General features: G+C 41.7%; 1 long non-coding RNA gene across 1 annotated transcript in view; it reads left to right on the top strand.

The window, feature by feature from the left end:
• The first annotated feature begins 4,504 nt into the window (after positions 1-4,504).
• The window catches only part of LOC130366913 (uncharacterized), an 81,924-nt gene continuing 66,465 nt past the window's right edge, over positions 4,505-19,963 (top strand). The window contains exons 1-2 of the long non-coding RNA XR_008891995.1: positions 4,505-4,641; positions 8,480-8,582. This is a non-coding gene — a long non-coding RNA (uncharacterized LOC130366913). The remainder of the gene's footprint in view (positions 4,642-8,479; positions 8,583-19,963) is intronic.

The following is a 19,963-nucleotide window of genomic DNA, read 5'->3' as shown; positions in this document are numbered from 1 at the left end:
ACCCCCATACACCCCACACACTCCATCCTCAGTCTCCTCATCACCTCCATATACCTTAAGCACCTCATCAGTATTACACAGCTGGCACCTCCCCCCCAGTCCTTCTCATCAACATTAAACCCCCTAATCACTACACCCCTGACCCCCCCCTTCTGGTCCTCCTTATCAACACTACGCTCTCCCAGACCCCCAATCCTCCTCATCATTACACCACCAACCTCTTCAACACTCTTCCTGTCCTCTTCATCATCATCATCATCATCATTACAATACCCTCCCCAACCCCCCACCGCCCTGCACCCGACCGTCGCTCTCCTCACCTTATCTGCTCAGCGATGCGGCCGTGTAAGGCGGGAGGATTTGCTGCTCCTGTCGCTTCTGCCGGGGTCAGAGGTCATGACACGTGACATCAGGGGCTTGGAACAGACGTGCGTGCCTGCGTGGGGCACGTCTGTTCCCATCAGCCCCTGGCCTGTCCGTCTCGCCCGGCCGGTTTAAAGGTAAATTACTGCTGTCAGCGGCAGGTCCGGGACCTGTTGCTGCAGCATTTAGTATGAAGTACTGGAAGAGGGCCCTACAGGGGCCCAGACTGTGAGGCCCAGGCTGTGACCTGGGCTACTAGGTGGGTCCCCTAACACGCTGGGCCCCTGTGCAGCCGAACCGGCTGAACAAGTGATATGTCCGCCCCTGTATGTATGTGTATATATATATTACACACACACACACCACATACCTGCAGACTATATGGCTGAGCAACAGCTTGTATCTACAACATTTACATATGCAGACAAATGGCTTACAGAGCATTAGCTTGTATCTACAACATTAATATTTACATACATATATATATATATATATATATATGTAAATATTAATGTTGTAGATACAAGCTAATGCTCTGTAAGCCATTTGTCTGCATATGTAAATGTTGTAGATACAAGCTGTTGCTCAGCCATATAGTCTGCAGGTATTATTATCCTGTTTTATGTAGTGCTTGTATCCATATAGTCGGTATGTAGCATGTACCTGTGTATATAGCTACCGCTCTCTCTGGTAGCAATCTAGTCGGCATGAAGTCTGTTGTGCCTGCCTGACATAGTCTTTATAGTCTGTATTACTGTGGTGAATACAACCTGTGGATCACTATAGATAGTCCCTGTGAATACAACCTATTGTTCACTTTAATCATATAGGCTGTATTAACCCTATAGTCCCTGTGGTCAGTCTTATAGTCTGCATAGAAAGTGTAGATCTTGTAAATTCAAGCTTGCTCCTGTTGTCTGCTATATATTTGGGTGAAGGTTATAGTACTTAGATATACAGATTGTTACTCTATTATCTGCCTTGTTTAGAGGGGTATTTTCCTTACTCTTTAGTTTGGCTTTGTTGCCTATCTATGTTACAGATAACGTCTAACCACACATTATAGAGAGATATATATATATGCCCTGTATACTGTCTTATGGGTCACTTTCTTGTGTATAGGGCCCTGGGTCAGGGTCTCTTCTTTTTATAGCTGGACCTGGCACCAATATGTTTCTACCACCTTCTGCTCTGGTGGTTCTGTGGTTGTCATCACTATCATGTACTAATATATATTTTTCTTTTACAGATGTCAGGCCCTTCAGATGGAGCCTCTGTGTATGAATACATAGGTCTGATCCTAGGCGTGTAATATGTTCCAGAAATCTTCTTCCTGCAGTCGTCTTTGGCTCAGGTGTTGCAGCTCAGGAGTAGCAGATCTGTTAATAGATGTCACTACATTATAGGCATCTAACTAAAGTAGATTAATTTCCATGAGTCTGATTAACATCAAGCAGATGACTTGTACATTATCAGTTAAAGCTTCAGCTTCTAGTTTGGCACTTGACAGTCAACATGATAGTAGATATTCATATCTTTAAATATAGACTGTTCTAAACTATTTATTTGTCTTCTCTGTGTTCCAGGTCCATTCTTGAAGGAAGAAGTTGTAATGGTTTCCATAAGATCTGTCTCCTTAACTCAAGGATCAGGCTTGTTGTCCATGTGGTGCTCATCTCCACATGTCTAAGCTCTTTGTTGTCTTGTCTCTGGTCCAATGATATTATGAAGTGTCTATTGGGGTAGTAGCAGATCTGTCTCCAGATGGCTCATGTGGTGCTCTGCTCAAAGCATGGCGGTTTACAAGCAGTAATTCTTCTTCTTTATCAGAAAGTTCATAGTTTAATTCTTTACTTTTACCACCAGAATAATTCCAACCATCGACTCCGGGTCTCTTGTTGGGGATTGCGGATTGAGTGTCTACTGAGGAGACGTTCACCATCTCACTTCTGCTACATGATTGTGTTTTGGACAAAGAGCCACTTCAGAGATCATCAACAGGAGATCCTCAGGTCCGGTTGTCGGTTTTCCTTCTAGCTTCTAGCATAATGAAGGTGGTAATATTTAGCACGCCATCTTCATATCAAAGTGGATCTCTAAAGAGAATACATTCCACACTGGACATGTGGCGGGCTTTGTAGCAGTTTGACCGTATCAAAGAAATCTAGCCCTGATCATGATCCACAAGAAAACAACAACCAGTCCATACTACAAGTATATTATGATTCAGCAAAGTTCATCCTAGAATCTTAAAGCCACATAATAGATTTAATGTGAGAGAAGAGACTATACCATCAAAGTGTGACTCAAACCTCTTCTTGTTAAATCTAGAAGATCCGGAAATACTCTGGTGCCTCCGTGTTCATCAGAGAGGTTGTACCTCCACAGGATGCTGATCTACCAAGACGAGATGTTCTCTGCTAGTGAAATAGTTTCTATCAATCTTCTTCATAAGGAAATCTTACAGAAGGTCTTCACTGTATCCATTGGGATGTCATTCTGTTTGGCTTTCAGAGTCTGGTTTTTCCAACCATTGCGTATTTAGGAGAGAATTCTGTAGGCTTCCTCTGCACCAAGATTTACTGTAGACAAGATTCCTATAATCTGTACAACCGGCTTCGATTGAACTGATATAAAACTCTAATTCCTTCATTGTTGATCCTTTCCTTAGGAAATTCAGCTACACTTAAGTCTGTAAGCAACTATTATGAATGATATTCTGCTCTTGAAGAACCATCATACAATGAATACAGTATGTGAAGTCGCCATGTCCATAGGATTCCATAAAGGGATGAGAAATTTGTATTTGATTTAGAGAATTTATTTCATTCTGTAAAGAATCTACCAGAAGGATAGAAGAAATGGATAGTTTTCCTTCATATATCCACGGCCGATGGCCCTGAACTGTACCTGAAGGCTCATATTGCAGAACAGTAGAGGAATAATCCATATTTGATAGTAAGAGGCTCTCACCTTGTCCTAAACAAAGTGTTGTCTAGCTGAGATCTGCAAATGTTTTGTCCTTCCAGGCCACAAGAGCTTGAAGTTCATAGATCTGAGGTGGAGTTGGTTTTTTCCATCTCGTGATTTTGAGCAAAAAGAGAATTTTTCCTTGTAGTTTCTTCAGTCTCTTCTACCAGTTCAACTTCCTCCTGATAAGCAAAGAGGGCCCACATTTTGAGTCTGTAATGCAGCCTCCTGGTCCATACTGCTATTTTGTTTCAAAGTATAAGCTAGTAATTCAGCCTTTGAGATTGTAGTCCTTTTAGGAATTACCCTCCCTTTGGGTTTCTATGTAAGATCCCATCTGTGTGCTGCCTTGGGACGAAGAGGAAAAACAAAATTATTACCTGTAATTTTGATTTCCTTGAGTCCCAAGGCAGCACACTAATACCCTCCCAATACTATTTTTTTCTGTAATTCGTCTCTATTTTATTAACACAGGTGTGATCTGTAGGAGGGGGTTCTTATCAGGTCAGCACTTAACTATGCTAATTTCTTAATTATCTTGCTAGGTGGACGGTCCTAGGTTGGAGACTGGGGGATGAAATATCCCATCTGTGTGTTGCCTTGGGACTCAAGGAAATCAAAATTACAGGTAAGAACAATTTTGTTTCTATTTTTATTATACATAATTTTACAAGTGATTCTAACTTTTTCCTTGTCAAAGACTGGTACCATCATTTTAAAACCATTTTTATGTTACAATATGCTATACTGCTTTTAATATATATATATATATATATATTACACACACACACACACACAGTGGTCCCTCAAGTTACAATATTAATTGGTTCCTGGACAACCATTGTATGTTGAAACCATTGTGTGATTGTGTGTTGAGACCCGAACTCTATGGAAACCTGGTAATTGGTTCTAAAGCCCCAAAATGTCATCCAAAAATAGGAAAAAGCGAGAATTAAAGAAAAATATGTAGATAACTAATATATATATATATAAAGCAAATCCTTACATATAAAAGTAAGAAAGATCTGCTGGGAGCTGTAAATCACTCTGTCAGTGTTTTCCAAGCACGGAGCCTCCAGCTGTTGTAAAACTACAACTCCCAGCATGCTCGGACAGTTAAAGTTAACTGTCCGGGCATGCTGGGAGTTGTAGTTTTGCAACAGCTGGGGGCACCCTGCTTGGGAAACACTGGTCTATGTAGAGGGCCGGAACTTCTTCGGGGTCCTGTACAGTACACGCAATGTCCTAAAAAAGTAACATGGAGTCTCCCTTACCTGGTGTCAAAAGGAGCAGGAAACCCTGGTACAGGTAAAGTGTACAGAACATGTAATACCTCCCTGTACAGTAAGGGGCACTACCAGACATCAGTCAGTGCATACGCTTCAGTAATACAGGGGTTTTACCAGTAAATTGCCCATTTTGACTGGTTAGTTCTCTCAGCCATTGACAAGTTTCACAGATCTGGACTGTCTTTGTCCAGATTGTCATTGTATGTTGAGTCTGGTTTCAACTTACAATGGTCCAGAAAAGACCATTGTATGTTGAGGCCATTGCAACTTGAGGGATCACTGTGTGTGTGTATCTATTCTATCTATCTATCTATTCTATCTATTCTATCTATTCTATCTATTCTATCTATCTATTCTATCTATCTATTCTATCTATCTATCTATTCTATCTATCTATTCTATCTATCTATTCTATCTATCTATCTATTCTATCTATTCTATCTATCTCTGAAGAGGGAAGCAGCACTCCGAAAAAAAGTGAAGTCGGCGCACGCAGACACGGTCCTTGGTCAGGGGTCCAAAAGTAGACAATAAATTGGAATAAATCCGCAGCTCACAAGTCCAAATAAAGTGAAAAAATGAAAAAATGTATTCCATAAATAGGTGAATGTTACAGCGACGTTTCAACCAGCTCTCCTGGTCTTTCTCAAGGCTTGAGAAAGACCAGGAGAGCTGGTTGAAACGTCGCTGTAACATTCACCTATTTATGGAATAATTTTTTTCATTTTTTCACTTTATTTGGACTTGTGTGCTGCGGATTTATTCCAATTTAATATAAATATATATATAATATATATATATTCTCTGTAGCAAGTGCCCTGCTCAGAGACTGAATTTTATTACCGACTATGAGGGGCATTTACTATTGCGCCTACCCTATTTTTCGTGCGACTTTCTCTAGCAAGAGCTAGAAAGTAAAAAAAAAAAAATTCACGCTTGATTTACGCTAGTTTGCATTTTTGACTTGCAGTGGTCAGGTATTTATTAACTGCGACAGTCGCAGCAGCGCAGTAAACTGTCGCAACGGTGTAAAAATTGACTAAATTTACTCTAGCTCCAACATGGAGAAGGAAAAGCTACTGCCGCCTGGACTCCGACATACTTTCTCCCCGCTACCCTCACTTCGCTACAGGGACACTGCAGTGATTTACATCCCCCCCTCTCTGTCTGCTAACTGTTGCAAGACTACAAGTCCCAGCATGCCCTTACAGTGAGGATACGCTGGGAGTTGTAGTCTTGTAGCAGCGGGAGCTGAGCGGCGTGGGCAGGAGACAAGGGGGGATGTATATCAGTGTCCCCATAAGTGAGGGTAGCGGGGAGGCAGTATGAGGAGCCCGGGCGGCTGCACTGTAATGTCAGCCCGGGCTCCTGCCCTGACAGCCAAAGGCTTTGGCTGTCAGGGCATGCTGGGTGTTGTAGTTTTGCAACAGCTGGAGGGCCACAGTTTGCAGACAACTGGTTTGTGGTCTGTAAACTGTAGTCCTCCAGCTGTTGCAAAACTAAACAGCTGAAGGGGACCGGCGAAGAAGTTCACTTACCCTTCCGAGGCTCCAGCGACGATCGGTGACGGAGATCGTCGGGCGGCACTGTCGCGCGGCGCTGGATCCTACGGAAGCCGGTAAATTGCCCAAGCCCTAAAACAGTGTTTCCCAACCAGGGTGCCTCCAGATGTTGCAAGACTACAACTCCCAGCATGCCTGTTTTAGGCCAGTGTTTCCCAACCAGGGTGTCTCCAGATGTTGCAAAACTACAACTCCCAGGTTGGGAAACACTGTGCCCGGCCTCCGCCCCACCTTACTGTAAGGGCATGCTGGGAGTTGTAGTCCTGCAGCTGGGGGCAGGGGACAAGCTTGTCACTTGCCCACACATCTCCTGCACCACACGACTACAACTCCCGCCATGTCCTTACTGTAAGGGCATGCTGGCAGTTGTAGTCGTGCGGGGCGGGAGATGTGTGAGCAGGTGATAATGTACTAACCCATTTTTATTTTTATTTTCTTCTCATTTCAGATCTGTGTATCCTGTGGACTCCTTCGGATTCGGTGGACTACTTCGATGACCAGCATTTTTCTTTGTTTGATTTTATTAAATGGTTAACGAGGGCTTGTGGGGGAGTGTTTTTTGTAATAAATTTTTTTTGAAACCTGTTGTATTTTTTCCTTACTTGACAGGCTTAGTAGTGGAAGCTGTCTTATAGACGGAGTCCATTACTAAGCTGGGCTTAGATTATTACCCCGGTACCCAACGCCACAGGGGTACTGGGAAGAGCTGGTATCAACAGGCCCGGAGTGTTAAGTCTTAGTAATGAACTCCGTCTGTAAGACAGCTTCCAATACTAAGCCTGTCCAGTAAAGTAAAAAAAAAAAAAAAAAAAACACAACAGGTTTAAAAAAATGTTATTACAAAAATACTCTCCCCCACAAGCCCTCGTTAACCATTTTATTAACATCAAGCAAAGAAAAATGCTGGTCGTCGAAGTAATCCACCGAATCTGAAGGAGTCCACAGGATACACGGATCTGTAGAAGAAGTAACAAAAAAAAAAGTAAGTACATTTAGGGAGAAAAAACAGTGTTAAAAAATGTAATACACACACACACACACACACATACACACACTAAACGCCGTTTACCACTATTCTGAGCCATGACTACAATTTAGTTATTGAATTATTTAGATGTGGGGAAAAAGCAAAAAAAAAAAACCTGAAAAACAAAAGATCCAAAGGGAAACCTAGCAGCCAAATCTATTCAGACAGCAGGAAAAAGGAACAGACTATTTTTTTCTACTACATGAAGTAAATTTCCCACTTTTGCATATGTGTGCCAAATTTATTAATGCCATGCAACAATTTAGTAAATTTGTTGCACATAGTCAAAAATGAAGTAGAAAAAAACATGGTAAAAACCAGACTACATAGTAAAAGATTAGTAAATGCCCCTCTATATTGGCAATATATTTGAATAAAGCACATTATATTTGGAAACCAGCCACATCTCCCGTCTCATTTTTACCCACACACACATTAACACAAAATACTAACTGTGCCTAGATGTCTTAATTTCCCAATTTTATTACTGGAGGTGGCAACAGCCTGACAAGACCATAAGGGCTCACAATTGAAAAGATTAACCCTTTCCTACTTCGGCGATTTTTAATTTTTGCACTTTTGTTTTTTCCTCCTCACCTTCTAAAAATCATAACACGTTAAATTTTCCACCTAAAAAAACATATGAGGGCTTGTTCTTTGCACCAACAATTTTGTTTTGTAATACCATTAATAATTTCGCTACAAAATCTATGGCGACACCAGAAAAATTTATTCGTGGGGCAAAATTGAAGAAAAAAAAAGCCATTTTGTAATTTTTAGCAGCTTCTGTTTCTACGCAGTGCAGTTTTCAGTAAAATTTGCACTTTATATTTATTTTGTAGGTCCATACTGTCGCAAGGATGCCCAATTTATATAGGTTTGATTTTATTTTACCACTAAAAATTTATTATAACTACATGAACCAACATGAATACATTGAAAAATACCCTCTTCTGACCCCTATAACTTTTTTATTTTTCTTTATAAGGGGTGGCATGAGGGCTAAATTTTGCGCCATGGTCTGAAGATTTTATCGGTATAAATATTGTTTTGATCGGACTTTTTGATCACGTTTTTTTTTTTTTTTTTTTATGACATAAAAAAAGTGACCAAAAAAGTTATTTTGGACTTTGGAATTTTTTTTTCTATTACCCTAACTGTCTGGCTACTATTAGCTTTTCAGTTGTTGTATACACCCGTGCTGCAGCACACAGTCACTGTGTACTACACCTAAAATAGCAATTTCTCTCTCAATCTCTCTTATGCAGGGGCCACCGGGAGGTAGCACACTCAGGGATGTCACTGATGTCCCTTGTGTGCGCCCATAGCGACGGGGGAGCAGAGTATCGATGAGGAGGACTATCCAGCATGGTAAGTCACCAGCACCACCTGGCAGCACGTCATCTTAAGTGTTCCGACCACCGCTCCTCTGACCTACTGCTATGGTCTATAGACCATAGCAGTAGATCGTGACCCAGGTCCAGAGGAGAGGTGGTCGGAACACTGAAGTGGGGCAGTACACAGACATACAGCCTCCAGCCATACACTGTATATGGCTGAAGGCTGTATGTCTGTGGGGGAGCTATACCGCACCTAATTTGGGGAAATATACTGCACCTAATGTGGGTGAACTATACTGCACCTAATGTGGAGAACTATACTGCACGTATTGTGGGGGAACTATACTGCACCTAATGTGGGGGAACTGTACTGCACCTAATGTGGGGGAACTGTACTGCACCAGTACAGTTCCCCCACATTAGGTGCAGTACAGTTCCCCCACATTAGGTGCAGTATAATTCCCCCACATTAGGTGCAGTATAGTTCTCCCACATTAGGTGCAGTACAGTTTCCCCACATTAGGTGCAGTACAGTTCCCCCACATTAGGTTGCACCTAATGTGGGGGAACTGTACTGCACTTAATGTGGAGGAACTGTACTGCACTTAATGTGGAGGAACTGTACTGCACTTAATATGGAGGAACTGTACTGCACTTAATGTGGAGGAACTGTACTGCACCTAATGTGTGGGAACTGTACTCCACCTAATGTTGGGGAACTGTACTACACCTAATGTGGGGGAACTATGCTGCACCAGTACAGCTCCCCCACATTATTTGCAGTACAGTTCTTCCACATTAGGTGCAGTACAGTTCCCCCACATTAGGTGCAGTACAGGTCCCCCACATTAGGTGCAGTACAGGTCCCCCACATTAGGTGCAGCACAGTTCCCCCACATTAGGTGCAGCACAGTTCCCCCACATTAGGTGCAGCACAGTTCCCCCACATTAGGTGCAGCACAGTTCCCCCACATTAGGTGGCACCTAATGTGGGGGAACTGTACTGCACCTAATGTGGGGGAACTGTACTGCACCTAATGTGGGGGAACTGTACTGCACCTAATGTGGGGGAACTGTACTGCCAACCTAATGTGGGGGGAACTGTACTGGCAAAATAATGTGGGGGGAACTGTACTGGCAAAATAATGTGGGGGGAACTGTACTGGCAAAATAATATGGGGGAACTATACTGGCAACCTTATGTGGGAGACTTATACTGCACCTATATGACTGCAGGTCTGTTTATGTATGTGTGCATGCAAGCAAGAGTGTATTTGTGTGTGTGTGTGGATAGATAGATAGATAGATATAAATGCACACGGCGTGAGTTTGTGCTTTAGGGTGCACACCCTAATGCAATAGGCTTTGCACGCTTATGGCTACAGGAAGTTCATTATGACTCTGTACAGGGGGCATATAATTACAGAGGAGTATTATGACTGTACAGGGTACAGTCATAGCAATTATCCCCTAAGCAAAATTAATTTCTGCTTAACCTCTAATAGACACAGCCCATCTTCGTCTTGGGGAATCAGGCAATTTTCATTTTTGCGTTTTAGTTTTTTTCCTCATCTCCTTTTAAGAGGCATAACTCTTATTTTTCTGACCCTGATAACTTTTTTATTTTTCCGTGTACAGCGATGTATGAGGTCTCATTTGCACCGTGATCTGTAGTTTTTTTTTTATCTGTACCATTATTGTTTTGATGGTACTTTTTGATCACTTTTTATTAATTTTTTTCTGATATTATGTGGTTAAAAATCTGTATTTTTAGTGTTTAGTATTTTTCACGTTAATGCCGTTTACTGTGCCCAATCATATACATTATATTTCAATAGTTTGAACAATTACTCATGCGGCGATACAAAATATGTTATTTATTTTTTTGAATTGGGAAACTAAGGATGGTTTTATTTTTTATTAGGGGACGATGTTTAATATACTTTTAGAGACATTAGGGGAGATTCATCAAAACTTATGAAGCAGAAAATTCGACCAGTTGCCAATAGCAACCAATCAGCTTCATTCATTCAAGGCCTCTGAAAAATTAAAGAAGCAATCTTATTGGTTGCTATGGGCAACTCAGAAACTTTTCCTCAGCACAGGTCTTGATGAATTCCCTCAATTTTTTACACCTTTTAAGTCCCCACAGGAGAATTTTATATGTAATCATTAGATTGCATTCACTGCATAATGCTATGCCTATGTCATAGCATTACACAATGAGATCGGCGATTCAGTGATATAGCCTGTCCAAGCCAAGCTGCATCAGTGAATCAGTGGTTGATGGCAGGTAAAGGGACCCTCCTCTGCCATTTTAGCTTCTCCTATCCCCTGTGATCACCATGCAGGGGTACTATAAGATCTAATGAGCCACTGGAAACATTTACTTTCACTTTAGATGCCATGATCCGCATTGATCACTGCGTATAAAGGGTAAATGACAGGACTTTGGTGGGATCGTAGCTGATACTCACTGCTCTGAAGCGAGCACAGCTACTGGTGCATTAAAGGAAAACTGTTACCCTGATCACCCACACTAAACCCGATACACTGCCTTATGTGGGTGACCAGGAGTCCAAAGAGGGGTCACTTACTAAATTATGTGCAGTAGTTCTTGTGATATGGGGTCCAGAAGATCTCTTGCTATATTCACTTAAGTGAGCGCAGGAGGTGGGGCCCCGTTGGTTGGCTGTCCCTGCCTCTGTCAGTCTCCTTCTACTGCTGGTCCTCAATTTGCATAGTCCTCTTCTGCAACACCATGTCCCAGTGACGTAGAGTCGCCGGTCATATGACCACTCCACTCTGTAGCCAGAGCGCATAAGCCAACAGACTATACAGCTCTCATGTCATAATGATGGGAGGGCTGTGCTTGCTGACAGCACTCTGCTAATCTAGTAGTGCACATGCGCTACAAGCTACAGAGTGAAGCGCTCATGTAACCGGTGACTTCATGTCACTGGGATGTGGAGTCGATGTGGAGTATTACTGTATGCCCACAGGTAGGTAGGGGTTAACATTTATATGACTTTTTACACTTTAGTCTACACATCAGTGACAGTATTTACTGTCTGTCACATTAGCCATGTGCGTGGCCAGCATCAGGCGGGCAGGCCTTAAAATTTTGAACTAATATGTAATTTGACAGAAACTGCAGTGCCCCGGTGCCTGGCTCCACTGACTTAACCTCCTACCTGTAAGTGCAGGAGCCGCATCTGCCACCTGCAGTCCCAACAAAGCCTGCAGACCCACTTAATAAGTTGGGACTGTGGGGAAAACTGGGGGGAATTTAGTCAATATCAGTCCCCCAACATGATTTCCTGGGGGGGGGAGGAGTCCCCCCTGGCTCCATGATATCAATTCTGGGCAGACATTTCATGCCTTTGATTGGTCTCCCATTTGCTCACAAACAAAGGTTTGATATCTTTTGTTGCCTCCTCCTTCAGCAACACATTGATTTGAAATATTATGTGGCCTGAAGATCCAAAAGCCATACAGATTTCTTCAAATGAAGGAGGATTTAAAAAAAAATACAATAAAAAAAAAGGTTCAAATACTATAGTATATACTAAGAGTGTAGCTTTTTATTTTCTCACATTTCATTTACTAACATGATAGTTGTTGCAGAGGGGGCTAGTGCTTCTAGTAGCTTTAGGCCTAAGAGATCAAGAAAACGGTAAATAGTTATCTGAGTTGATATACCTATGACAAATAAATAGGATACAGAAACCCCAAGGGGAAGTGGTTGAAATTGAATTGAATAGCCCATAAAAAGCTGGTTTATTGAAAATCCATAAAAATAGAACGATATTTATATCTTTAGTCAAGAAAAAAAAAGGCTTGACAAAGAGGTTATCCACAAAATGTGTCAAACTATTATTTTCTTGACTGGAATGTGTGTACTATGCTTTTTTTTTTTTTAATGAATTTCCAATAAACCAACTTTTTATAAGATTTATTGGAGCTCTAGATATTTTTTCCAGCTGAATTTCAGTGGTGAGCGGTAACTGGAAATGAGGGTGAATCAAATGTGGCCAGCAATGGTCAAAAAGGAGGAAATGCTTACATTTACAGCCTTTATGTGGGAGGTCGTCAGATGAGCAAAGTAGGGCACACTTTAAACTTCCCACTGTTGAGGAGGGGGCGGTCAAACAGATCCACAATATAAGCGGCAAGGGCTCATACGGGATATATGGAAAATCCGGTAAGCCAACTCCACCAGCTACTTTGGCTTTCACGAGTACAGCCTTATGCAATCTCCATGGCTTTCTACCCCAAATAAAATGGGTAAGGCATTTAAAATACTATCTTGTGATTCATAGAGACACAGTATATATATATATATATATATATATATATATATATATATATATATATATATATATATATATGTATATATATATATATATATATATATATATATATATATATATTTTAAGATAAACAAACCTTTTCAGAGAACTCATCCATAAAAGTCATTAAAGTGCTACAGAGGACCCTGAACAAAATGTGTTTTGAAAAGCAGTTAGTAACAAAATTCCTAAATATAGGAATCAGAATGTATTCACCCTGTCATAAAAATGAGGCTTGTAGTAGCAATAAAAGTGATCCAGGCAATGCCATATATTGCTAGTGTGAACAAAGCTTCCAGTATCCAATAGTTGGAATAAAAGGAAGTGAGTAGACATATTGGGGATATTAAAAAAAAAAAAAAAAAAAACTATATAGAGGAAAATTGGTGCAGTTGTCTATAGCAACTAGATTGCTTCTAAGTTCTTATATTTAAAAAAAATGCCTCTGGAAAAAGCTATCTAAATGGCTGGTTTGGGCAATGCTTTTCCTCAATACAGGCTTTGAATTTCCTCTACCTAGCTTAGCTTCTAAAAAGGGTGTAAATTTCCACTAGAGAAAGGGTTCTTAACACGTTTGGGTAACACTTAATATATGAGCTAGGAGGGCCTAAGGTATAAAACAGTCCAATCCACAGAAGTACTAGCATCTACGGGCACATGACCTATTAAAACAGAAGTCTAAAGGCCAATGGTAATTCTTCTATTGTTCCAAAAAAAAAAATGGTTCAAAAAAGAATGACCTTGCTTTGGAATAGGTACAATAATATGCAAATAATTGACAAGGGGTATGCAGCATTTTAGTTATAAAATGTATATTATTTAGCTTTGAGAAGAGACATCTAAGAGAAGAAATTAATTAATTTGAATAGCCCTTAAAAAATATGCTGAACATTTTTTAAATTTTCCTTTTAAGAGCAAATTGGTTTATGCCTTATCAGTTTCTTACCTTTATTCTGGATCAATAGTAGGTGGTAATTTACTATCAGATTCCTGACGTTTTTCTTTGGTTTTGCAGCTGAAATTTATTGTATGTCACGTGCACCAAATTGCGACCAAAAATCCTTCAAATCCAACCATCGCTCTATTTTCAATGAAAAACCTGAAAAGTGGGCGTGATCGATGTAAAAGGAGGTGTTGTGGCCAAAAAGGGGCATGTCCTCGACAGTTTTGAAAAATCACAACATATTTACTAATGTTCCTGCACAAAATGTGGTGGGTTTGAGCTCTGGAAAACCAGACAGTTTGGAACAGTTGTAAAAAATAAAAAAAAATGTAAAAATTTTTTTGGCAAAAGTGCACAACATAGGGAAACATTTGTAAACATCATGGGAAAATATCTGTCGGGAAAAAATCCACACAGAAAACTCCACTCCACTTTTAGTAAATCAGGGCCAAAGTTTACAAATGTTACCTATACCCCTCCCCTTTATTCACATCATCCCCATTGACTTGGTTGAACTTAAAGGATTGGTTTAACTTAAATTTGTCCTTGTTCAACCAAACTATGTCATTATTATGTTTCTGATATATAAAACCTTTGATAAAGTGCAACAATATGGTTTGAAAAGTATCCAACTTAACAAAACAGCTGGTACATTTGAAGCGCAAAGCAGTTGTAAAAAATTAAATTGTGACCTTAAAAAACCTTGACTTTTTCACCAACATAAGTTTCCCAACAAATACAAATGATGTCTTTATAATTGTGTATGGAATAAGCTGCTTTAGCGCAGCATCGGCTAAGAAATTTAAGGGTTATATAGCCCATAAACTTATGTAATTAAAACATTAAATTGTGCAAATGCAAAACATCAATTGAAGACAATCCCAATGTCCCTTATATCTGGGACTTATTTAAGACATAAATAAGGCAATAGGACATAGTCATAGTTATATGACTGTTTTGCTCAAAGATTTGTAGCTGGCAATGCTTCATTATGTTCACATTCAGTAAAAAAATCACACAAAACTTCCATACAAGCTGTCAACAAATCATCTGCAACATACACTTACAAAATAGAATGGAATTCTATATTAATGAATGGAAGGGACAATGCCCGCAAACATTTGATCTAGTTGTATATTAGACTCTGCTCACAAACTGTATGATATGTAAATGTGAGATATCAAGGAGACACCATTAGGATATGTTGGCACAAGGTGTTTTTAGGCATATTGTAAGTAAAAATGCATCCCCAAAATCTTGAAGAATTTTTGTAAGTGCAAAAAGCCTATTTTGGCCTTGAAGAGGTATTCTGGCTTTAGACATTTTATCCCCTATTTGAAGGGACCGCCGCGATCTCCCTGCAGCACCCGCATTATGTGCGGAGCTGCGTCTCCAGACTCGGAAACCGGAAGTTTTTGGCACTGGAGACATTACGTAACACAACACTGCTCTCATAATGTCGCGTAACGCCCCCTCCCTTCATGTCTATTGAGCCTCATTTACTAAGTGTTGGGTTTTTACTAGTGGGAAAAGTTGTTTCAGACTTGCAGGATTCCTCTCTATTTCCTATTGGGAAAAGTCGGGAACATTTTCTGATCAGCTTTTTCTAGGTCGATATTTCCAGCCATTTACCCACAGGATTTTCTGTGAATTCAATAGTAAATCAGTCGGGTTGTGAAACCATGCCCCTTTTTGGGCCGACCACGCCCCCTTTACGGCAGACCACGCTCCTTTTTCGGCTTCACAGTGCAATGTCGGGTTTGTTGGATTTTCCAGGCCACACTGTCGCACACTGGCGCAGACATGTCTCAGACATAATAACCAGACAAAAACTGGTCGGTTTCAGCTTAGTAAATGAGGCCCATTGTGTTTATTGTGTCTGCAAAAATGAGTGGTTATTTTTTCTGCAAAAATAATTGGCATGTTGAGGTGCCTGTTTTAACTAAATTAATTTAAATAATGAATTGCCCTCCAAAATGTTATTAAGAGGGGAAGAAGGAATTTGAACTTTGACTTTATAATGATGTGGATGTGGCTAATCTACCAGGGATCAGATGTATGCATAACTAAAAAAATTAAGTACAGAAAATGTTATAGATGAAAAGTAACATAAGCCACAAATATGGAGGTTTTAAAAAAAAAAAATGTCCGGTAAATAACAAAATATGGTCTTAAAAATATAACCATAATTTTTAAAAGCACCAAGATTATTTTACGCCTTAAAAACATGCTTGAAAAAAAAAACTGTATGAACATACCTCTACAGAAGGGTTATTTGATGTTTTTATTTAACAATTTCTAGTCAATTTTATCCCTTTAGGGTAGGGTCACAAGTAGCGCATCTGACCAAATGTGCTAATGACTGACCCTAGAGTGTGCCTCCTGCTGTGCCTGCGTGTGTCCTGAGTTGTCTGCTTGTAGCAGCAATCTGCCGCTACGAGCAGACACACAGGGATCTGCGAGTTACACATGCAGTTTAGTCAGACATTGCGGCCATTCCGCCTGCTCCCTAAGTTAGGCCAAGAGCAGTCATGATGTCTGAGTATACTGCTCATAGCGGTGGATTGCTGCTTCAAGCAGACAACGTAGGACACATGAAGGAACAGCAGGAGGCACACTCTGGGGAAGGTTGCTGTCTAGGAGTTATGTTAGACTCTGTTCTGTCTTTCCCTTCCTATATTTAATCTCTTTCACGTTTTAGTCACCTGCACCTCAAAATCATCTCCAAAATCCACTTGTTTCTTAATAGTGAAACTAGAGATGAGCGAACTTTTGAATTCGATTCAGCCAAGTCGCCAAATTTTTGCAAAAATTTGGTTTGATACAAATTTATTTGCGGCAAATCTATATGAAAAATGGCCATTTCTGGCCTACAGAGAGCCTCAATAGGGGTGTAGAACACTTTGCTATGTTCTAACACGCATATGGCGTGCTGGGGTAGTCAAATAATACTGGTATTCAGTATGACATGCAAATTACAGACTTCACTTTTTGAATCACTGCCGCAGGGCGGCAAAATGACCTGGAGGTAGCATCAGTATGAGAAGACCATATAGTGGCTGAATGACACAGCTTGGAGGTGTTGGCAGCATGAGGAGACCATAAAGTGGCTGAATAACACATCCTGGAGCTGGCAGCAGCATGAGTAGACACTAGGGCTTCACAATCCCTAAGATTAAAAGATGAATTTTGAAATTAAAATTAAAGATTTATGGTAGCTAGTGCTACCATAAAAAAAAAAATGTAGGCCCAGGCCCAGCAGCATCAGTAAAACATATAGTGCCTGAATGACACAGCCTGGAGTTGGCTGAAGCATGAGGAGACCATATAGTGTCTGAATGGCACAGCCAGGAGTTGGCAGCAGCATGAGTAGACACAAGGCCTTCACAATCCCTAAGATTAAAAGATGAGTTCTGAAATTTAAACTGAAGATTTTGGGTAGCTAGTGTGACCATAACAACATTTTTATTCCCAGACCCAGGTCCAGCAGCATCAGTAAACCATATATTGCCTGGAGTTGGCTGAAGCAGGAGGAGACCACATAGTGTCTGAATGGCACAGCCTGGAGTTGGCAGAAGCATGAGGAGACCATTGAAATGTAAACATTTTAAATAGAAATTGAAGGTTTGAAATTTAACTTTTTAACTTCCAAGTTTTAGTGTTCCGGGCCCCCGGTGTGTGGGTACAAAGGACCAAATCTAACAAGGACTCGCATGTCACATGGCAGCACAATGACAGAGCCTGGAGGTGGCATCAGTAAGAGGAGACCATATAGTGGCTGAATGACTCACTGGAGTTTGTGGCAGCATGGGGAGACCATATAGTGTCTTAATGGCACAGCCTGGAGTTGGCGGCAGATGAGGAGACAATAGGGCCTCACAATCTCTAAGAATAAAAGATGAATTTAGAAATTTCCATTGAAGATGTATAGTACCTAGTGCTACCATAAACATATATAGTTAATGTCCTAGGCCCAGCAGCATCACTAAAACATATAGTGCCTGAATGACACAGCCTGGAGTTGTCTGAAGCATGAGAAGAGACCATATAATGGCTGAATGAGACAGCCTGGAGGTGGCAGCAGCAGGAACAGGAGTCCTGAAAGTGACCCGGTGACAGAGTGGTGCGATGGGTGGCAATACCAGTACCCAGTGACGAAGGTGGGTGAAAAAAAAGTCTGAGGAAGAATGTTTTTAACTGGGGAGCAGTGCCTTAAATTTGTTTGGCACTATTCATATTTGTGAAGTGTTGATGTGGCACCATGGTCAATCTACTGTCATGCATCAGGCATTGGTGGGTGGAAATCCTGTCTGATCCATGCCTTATTCATCTTCACAAAGGTCAGCCTCTCCACAGTTTTCGTGGACAGACGAGTTCTCCTTGGGGTGACTATGGCCCCTGCCGCACTAAACACCCACTCTTATGTCACACTACTGGCAGGGCAGGACAGCTTTTCCAGGGAAAACTCTGCTAGTTGCAGCCTCAAGTTTGGCTGCCCAGAAGTCCAGTGGATCTTCAAGGTGTGTTGGCATGGGCATGCCAAGGTATGCCACCACCTGCTGGCTCAGGTCGTACTCCAGGTCTACCTGCTGCTCATGAGTTGCTTCACTATGCAGGGGAAGAAAGCTACTCATCGGTGACTGTAGACTCAGGCTGCTGCTGATAGAGCTGGTACTGCTCTTGTCACCCCACCCCTCCCCAGCAGCCATGGCAGTGGAAGGTGAGCGCAGGGGCCCCCTAGATTTAGAACTGCAAGAGGATGGACAATGGTGCTACATAGGATGCCTCTGTAGTAGGTCATTCTGTCCTCCCTCTCAGTGGGTGTAAAAAAAAAAAAGGCCCCTATTTTGTCATGGTAGTGAGGGTCCAATAAAGTTGAGATCCAGAAGTCATCAAATGGTGACAATTCGGCTGTCACTACCCAAGCAGGTGAGCATGCATCGTGCCATTTGTGTAAGCGACTCGAATGGACTCCCTGCCTCCATCTCCACTGCATACTGCCACTGTGTGTCTGGGTCCTCTGTCTTGCCTTCCTCATCATCCTCTAGCTCCTCTGGCTGCTCCTGCTCCTCCTCTCCTGTCAGATTACTAGAAAAAATGCCCATTTGGCGAAACCTAAACTGTGCTTCACTGTGACCCTCCTCCTCCAGTTCAGCCCCCACGGGGCTCATGAAGCCATGAGATGTAGGTGCCACATCTCTAGTGCCCTGACCAGCCATCATTTCCAACACGTGTTGTAAGAAATTAAGCAGTGGAATCACGACTTACTAATAATGTGGCTTCCTCAAAGGGCCTTAGCAAACGGTAGGTGTCACGCATGAGCTGCCACTGGTTCACATTGAAGTTACACAGGGGAGTACACTTATCCGCTTGGATACTCAAGAAATCAATGATGGCTTTTCTCTGTTCGTACATTCGGTCTAACATATGGAGGGTGGAATTACAACGTGTGGCAATGTCACAAATCATAATATATTGGGGGATCCTGTTCTGATGCTGCAGCTCAAGGAGGGTGTGCTTTGTGGTGTACGAGTGGCTGAAGTGCATGCAAAGTTTCCTTCCCATTGTTAGGATGTCTTGCAAATGGGGGGAACACTTCAGGAACTGCTTCACAACCAGATTGAACACGTGTGTCATGCAGGGCGCATGGCTCAGCCTTCCCAGTCGCAGCACATGCAAGATGTTCTTCCCATTGTCAGTCACCATGGTTCCAATTTTTAGTTTTCGTGGAGTAAGCCATGCTCCGATTTCTTTACGAATTACTTTTAGCAGTTCCTCACCTGTGTGACCTTTTTCGCCAATGCAGACCATGTGATGAACAGCTTGACACCGCCGTGCCCTGCGCACATGGTATGCTGAAGGGCCACTGAGACTTGTCTGGGCAGTGGAGGTTGAGGACACGGTGGAGGATGAGGAGGCGGAGTTGCACACAGTCACAGGACCAATGGGCTGTGGAGAGTGTGGAGGAGGAAGCAGCATGACCTGTCCAAGTTGAGGTTGTGGCTGTGCAGGAACCACATTCACCCACTGAGCCGTAAAGGACATGTATTGTCCCTGACCGTTGTTACAGCTCCAGACGTCGCTGCTGCCGTGAACTTTGGTACCCACCGACAGGCT

The sequence above is a fragment of the Hyla sarda genome, chromosome 4, assembly GCF_029499605.1.
Source record: "Hyla sarda isolate aHylSar1 chromosome 4, aHylSar1.hap1, whole genome shotgun sequence".
Lineage (NCBI taxonomy): Eukaryota > Metazoa > Chordata > Amphibia > Anura > Hylidae > Hyla > Hyla sarda.
The sequence above is the reverse complement of the archived record's forward strand: the minus strand, read 5'-3'. Positions and strand labels throughout refer to the sequence as shown.